At 43.1% G+C, this 6,651-nt stretch overlaps 1 long non-coding RNA gene across 1 annotated transcript; it reads right to left on the bottom strand.

The window, feature by feature from the left end:
* Window positions 1-772: 772 nt before the first annotated feature.
* On the bottom strand, window positions 773-5,969 carry LOC129639318 (uncharacterized). The gene is made up of 5 exons (XR_008708333.1): window positions 5,485-5,969; window positions 4,967-5,109; window positions 3,402-3,548; window positions 1,712-1,802; window positions 773-1,068 (listed from the first exon to the last, which is right to left on the bottom strand). It is a non-coding gene; the product is annotated as an uncharacterized LOC129639318 (long non-coding RNA).
* Window positions 5,970-6,651: the final 682 nt, after the last annotated feature.

The following is a 6,651-nucleotide window of genomic DNA, read 5'->3' on the forward strand; positions in this document are numbered from 1 at the left end:
GGATGATTTGGGAGAATGGCATTGAAACATGTATAATATCATATGTGAAACGAATTGCCAGTCCAGGTTTGATGCATGATACAGGATGCTTGGGCTGGTGCACTGGGATGACCCAGAGGGATGGTATGGGGAAGGAGGTGGGAGAGGGGTTCAGGATGGGGAACACGTGTATACCCGTGGCGGATTCATGTTGATGTATGACAAAACCAATACAATATTATAAAGTAATTAGCCTCCAATTAAAATAAATAAATTTATAAAAAATAAAAAATAAATAAGTAAAATAGAACTCTGGCCTCAACAGTTCCTTACTCTTTCCTTTTAGACCTTTCTAGTAACTTTTTCTGCCTGGTACCTTATTTTGGTCACACAAAGCATCCTTGGCCTCTCTGACACTGCCAAGCCCCTCTGACCTTTCCTGTCACTAAGATTTCTATCTTCATTCTTCACAGCTCTCCCTCTGGTTCCTAAAGCAGGGAAAAGTCTCCTTTCCCTCGCTGTCAGTTTCAAGACCTGATCACCAAACCTATTTCAGTTGAAGTCACTATTTTCCGAAGCTATACAAGCCCACTCACCTCAGAAGCCTGCCTCCCATTCTCTTTCACACTCAACTTTAGAAGCAGAAGGCATCCATTCCTCTCTCTTCTAGGCTGCTCTCCCCTAGAGAGAGTGTAAATGCCAGATCAAGGGCCTGTCCAGACAGGAAAAGCAGAGCATCCTCAATAGTCATCAAGGTCTAGTAAGAATTTGATTTTATTATGCCCTTACCTTAAACACGTCATTTCAAAAATAAAGCATGTATAGATTGCATTACAATCTCACTCAGATCAAAATGATTAACTGATCATATAAAACACATTTCAAGATAACTGTTCTAATACCTTCCCACAATAAAAACAGGAATTTGGGAAGATCTTTCTGTTTTAGAGACTGGTTAGGAACATCACTCCCCAAAGCACAGCTGAGGCTGAGCCAGGGGGACCTAAGTCTCACACTGGAGTCTGGTTTCTTCTTCTAAGCACGCTCCAATTTACACTCAGAGCAGGCATGTCTTCTGCAGAGGAAGAGCTGAAAGGCAATAGGAATTTCTCATCCCTAGACACAAAGTCTAAGTACACAGTAGCAAATAAATAAATAAGTACACAGTAGCTAAGGCTTGGGAGAAGGCAATGGCACCCCACTCCAGTACTTTTGCCTAGAAAATCCCATAGACGGAGGAGTCTGGTAGACTGCAGTCCATGGGGTCGCTAGAGTCGGACACGACTGAGCGACTTCACTTTCACTTTTCACTTTCATGCATTGGAGAAGGAAATGACAACCCACTCCAGTGTTCTTGCCTGGAGAATCCCAGGGACAGGAAGCCTGGTGGGCTGCCGTCTATGGGTCGCACAGAGTCGGACACGACTGAAGCGACTTAGCAGCAGCAGCTTAGGCTTGAAATTCTACTGTTCAAGGTTTATTCCTTTGGCTGAAGGCTTTATTCCCCTTTTAAATCCAAATATCTTTATGAGTGTCTTATTACCTTACTGACAGTGGCTGGTCTTGCTGACTATCTACCTGATATCCATTCCTCTTCCCTTGTTTTCTGGTTACAGAACTCCAATTTGGGAACTGGGGTAGCAATGTGTCCAGATTCTATTTCAGCTAGGGGTGGTCATGCCACCCAGCTCTGGCTTCTGAGATATAAGTGGAAACCATTGAAAGGGACTACCTGAAAATCTTGTTTACAAAGGCATACTTCTCTTTTCCATTCTCCCTTCATTGAAGATAACACGTGGAGGCACAGCAGCCATATTGCGAACCTAAGGACATGAGTTACACATCACAAATGGCACAGCTTAATTTGTTGATGGCATCATGGACTCATTGCACTAATGCCACAGTCAGCCTAACCCATCACAGTTTGAGGGGCACTGTGAGTTGAGGCTGGAGAGAGAGGCTTCCATCTCTAATGGATGCAATGTTACAGAGGTTTGGGAAATCATCCAGGAAGTGAGTTCTGAAACAAGCAAGCAGGTGCAGAAATGTTAAAGACTTTAAGAACTCCTGAAGGAGAAAACTGTAGAAGTGGGGCCCGAAAGTCAGCTAATCACGAACAACTTGACTTTGGTTTTACCGTGCATTCTAACCTAACTAAATGGAAGAATAATTCTACAAATTTCCATAAATGGGAGAAAAGAAATCATTTCTTTACAGCATCTTTATGAAATAATAACTTCAATGTTCAACATGAAAATGCTTAAGGATGATTTTTCTGGAACAAATCTAGGTGAATCACAATTCTACTCAAGAGGTTTCCATAAGCTACATTTAGAAGGCCAAAGGTTTCCCTGAGTGATGGCTCCACAGGAACTGGCCAAGGGGTATGAGCTCACTGATTAAAATGAACGCTGAATTGCCGTTTTTGTTCTCCTGAAATAGAGTTGTTACTGGCTGGACTCAGCAGTGCATAAGTTGCTACAAACGTTACCTAGGACCATTTGAATATTTTACCAAGAACTTTGTTATTTAAGAGCTGAGATGTCAAATCACTCTAAAGAGAAAAATATGGTCCAATTTTAACCTTTAATCTAAAATATTCATGCAAACCTTGATTTCTTTCATGAGGACTTCATGCATAAAATCAAAGACAAGCTAAGGTTCAAACTGTTGGAGAGTTTCCTTTAACTTGGAATTAGCTGTACTAGTTACCACTTCTCATTTAGGAAAATGTCACTCTAAGTTGTAGGTACATTTTGTGAAATCCCACTAACAGTTCAGTAGGTGGGAATCAAGTAAGTTACCATGTTTTTAGCTTAACCCCACAAGGAATTTCACCATTGTATAGCGCTGGGCTGGAACAGTGCCCCTTGAACTGTGAAGTGCAGGACCACTCATCCAGGGGCCTTGTTGAAATACAGGCTCTGATTCAGTAGGTCTAGGGCGAGGCCTGAAACTCTGCATTTCTCACAAGCTCCCAGGTGATACTGATGCTGGTCCATGAACCACACTTTGAGTAGCCAGAGAGTAGAGCATGGGCTAAACTGGCTGCTCTCCAGGATCATTTAAGGATCTTGTTTTTTAAAACAAAACAAAAGACAACCAAGTCTTGGGCCATATCCCAGCTCTACAGCAACAGAATCTCCGGGAATGAAGTGCAAGAGTTTGTATTATTAACCATCTCCCCAGGTGATTCCTATTCAGCAGTGAGCTGCACCTGGTCTGCAATGAGGTGAGCAGCAGGTCTCCAAGAGTAGCCGTGCACCCCTAGATCAAAATCGCTGGAGGAGCTTGCGGACTGTGCAGATCCCTCTCTGCACATACCTCCCTTCTGCTGCCTGGGAAGGAGGCAAAGGGTGGAGGGAGCAGAGAAAATCAGGAGGCACTATAAAAAGAGAGATTGACGTCACTTCAACTCCCACCTGGCAGGAGTGGAGAGGGCCAATTCTCCTGGAAGTGACAGCATGCGACGCTTCTCCCGCTGCCTGACCACCTGCACCTCCTTCCTTCTCTTCCTCTTCTTGGCACGTGCTGCAGCCAAGGCTGCCCCTCAGGGACTGCTGGGAGCCCTGGTTAGAAAGGAGGGAAAGGAAAGAAGGGGAGCGCTAGAAAAATAAGGCAAAGGTATAAGGACTATAAATAGCCTTAGGCTTCTGTTCATATGGCAGTTCAATCCAGTGCAAATAAATAAATACCTATTTCAATATCTGTACTTGCTGAAATGGTAACAGTATATTATTTGGCCAAAAGAGTGTATTCCAGTTGCATAAAATTGTGTCTATCTTTAGAAAAGGGTCCAGAAGATCATGAACCATATTAATCTCCAAGTGGTAAAATGTAAGGTATTGTTTTCCTGACTTCAGTATACTTATCTGTATTGTTTGAATGTTTGACACTAACCATGGGTTATTTTTATAATGAGAAATTAATGAAAAAGCCATTTTCATTTGGGGAAACAAAAACAAGGGTCACAGTGCTAATGTACTGTAGGACACAGATTAACGAAGAAGATGCAGGCCCTTCAAGGAGCTCACAAACTCAGCAGTCAGAATCATGGATGCTGAGTTGAAGAGATAGGCGGTTAGGTGGCCCCACAACAGATGTCAGGGTTGGACTGTCCTGCAGGGAGTGGCATTTGGCCCAAAAGTCCAAGATGGAATCCAAATGTATGTTATTGAATGCAGATCTGAATAGGAGTTTAGTGTATTAAAGGAGAGAAGGTTATCAAGGTTAATTAGTATGAATAAAGCAGCTCAGGAGGAAAATGGATGGGTCAAGGGATCTAGAAAAAGCCACTGTGATGCTTCAGAAAGATGACATTCTTGTGACTGTAACATGAAATGAGCTAAGAGCTCAGCTAGAGATTAAGCAAAACTGAGACCTCATCAAACATAGAACCACTCCTGCTTGCCCTGGGACTTACTCCCCATGGTACTGGTATAATAGAATTGCCACATACGAATGAATTAAATAGCAACTACATGTGGAACAATGATCTCAGTAGAAATTTTGGAAGGCTTTGTACATCAGACAAAAGAAGAGCTCATGAAGGGAGGAAACTGGACTAAACGAGGTCTGCTTACTTGAAAATCTCTTGGGTACTCAGACCTGTGGTATCTCCTACTGACATTAACTCTGGTCATGGAAAATCATAAACTAAATGTTTTTAGGTCCATGTTGCCTCAATCTCCTGCTTATATCATGAGGGAAAAAAGAAAAACAGATAAAGCACCCTGGAAGGAGGGGAGAAGGTCAACAAGTGAAATCACCCCTAGGATTTTGAAAGCTGGATCAGCCAAACTCCCTGAAACTCCTGATTTTTGAACTTGTACTGCCATACACAAGTTGAAGAGATTTTTTTCTCTTTTAATTTCATACATCTATTGCTTTCTATTAGCTTAAGCTTCAGGAGGGAGGACTAGATCCTTAAAAGGTAAATACGAACCTTAAATATGGAGACACAAATATTTAAGGGAGTATGACACACCTTCAGACAGTGACAGATGAGCCAAGAAAGAGGGCTGCATGAGTCATTTTGCCTCAGACAATCTCCGGCACCTTCATCATCACAATCTCAGGCTGGCTTCATCAGCACACATTCGGTGAGTTAGTTTCCAGCCACTGTGCTATCTGCAAGGGTTAAGAAGATAAAACAAATGTTTCTGGGAGATAGGGGTGGGATGAAGAAAGGGGGAGGAGGGAGATGGACAGAGAGACAACTGATGATGACACACGTCATGACCAGTGGGCCCTGCGGCCAGCTCTGGCCCCTAGCCTGCCTTCTCCAGACACTTCCGTTGCCTTCCCCTGGATATGGCATCCAACAGAGTTGCAAAGGCAGTTATCATGCCAAAGGCTAATTTTATTGCTAGGAAAAGGTAGGATTTAAGTTCTCCGTGGTGACTAAAAATATCTGTGATCCAGCATCAATAGCCAAAATCAAAAGAAGTATCTCAAAGGGGGCAATGAGCGATCAAAAACAGGAGATGAGAAATAGTCACTGACTTGTGTGCCACCAATGTTAATTACACATGAATGTGTTCACAGTTTAAAAGCATGCTGCATTCAGGAAGGTTTGACTGGTGCTGATCATTTCTGTGCCTCGCAGGGTCTCAGATCTACGACACCTGAACACACCCCCTGAGGAAGCTGTTCAGTTCTAACTCTTCAATCCACATCAACCTAAAATGTCCCCGCACACAGAAATGGTTCTGGAGCAGCATTCAAATCTTCATTTCTCTTTTCCAGACCCATCAGAGGAGATCGCTGGGAAGATACATGAGGAAAGTTGCCAGTTGGCCACTTTTTTAGTTGGCCTGCGGCAGGTCCAGAGTTCTACCAGAGTCCTTCCAAAGTAAGATACATTTAGCACACGTGCTTGTGGAAAATGCTGGATCTTAAATGCAACCTCCATTAACCCAATTATTGTTCATTAATCGTAGCTGAAAAGTCTGGAATCAAGAGAAACGTAAAGCTTTGCGCTGAGGCAGTACGGTGGCCAAAGAGGATTCTCTGAGGGGGTGATTATTGCAAGTTGAACTGAGATTATTGCCACTGAGATCCTGGATCCTCGAAGTGGGGTTCATGGACCAATGGCAGCAGCAGTATCTGAGGGCAGGTTGGAAATGCAGAACTTCAGGGCCCACTCAAGACTGTGGAATCAGAATCAGATCACCTGGGGATATTTTAACAAGACCCCCAGGTGATTTGTGTGGGTTTTCAAGTTTGAAAAGCCCTGCTGGAGATTCTCTTGAGGTCATTTTCATTCATCTGGTTCTATTCTTAAAAGGAAACTATGTGAGAAGTAAAAATTTGCTCAGTAGGGCTAAAAATGTTAACCCAGAAAATGTGAAATTGTTAGTCAACATTGAAAAGTGAATGTGAAGTCGCTCAGTCGTGTCCGACTCTTTGTGACCCCATGGACTGTAGCCTACCAGGCTTCTCCGTCCATGAGATTTTCCAGGCAAGGGTACCGGAGTGGGTTGCCATTTAAATGAGCCAGCAAAAGACAGATTGTAAAAGCAAGTATACCCTGTTCTGAGGTCAAAAGGTAGGTGCTACAAGAAGAATGGCTCTAATTATGAAGATGGGTATTTCAACACAGCCAACCACTGAATCCTACACCCTTCCACTTAATCCTCTCAGTTTTACACGAAAATGCCACATGGCTCT

The sequence above is a fragment of the Bubalus kerabau genome, chromosome X, assembly GCF_029407905.1.
Source record: "Bubalus kerabau isolate K-KA32 ecotype Philippines breed swamp buffalo chromosome X, PCC_UOA_SB_1v2, whole genome shotgun sequence".
NCBI lineage: Eukaryota > Metazoa > Chordata > Mammalia > Artiodactyla > Bovidae > Bubalus > Bubalus kerabau.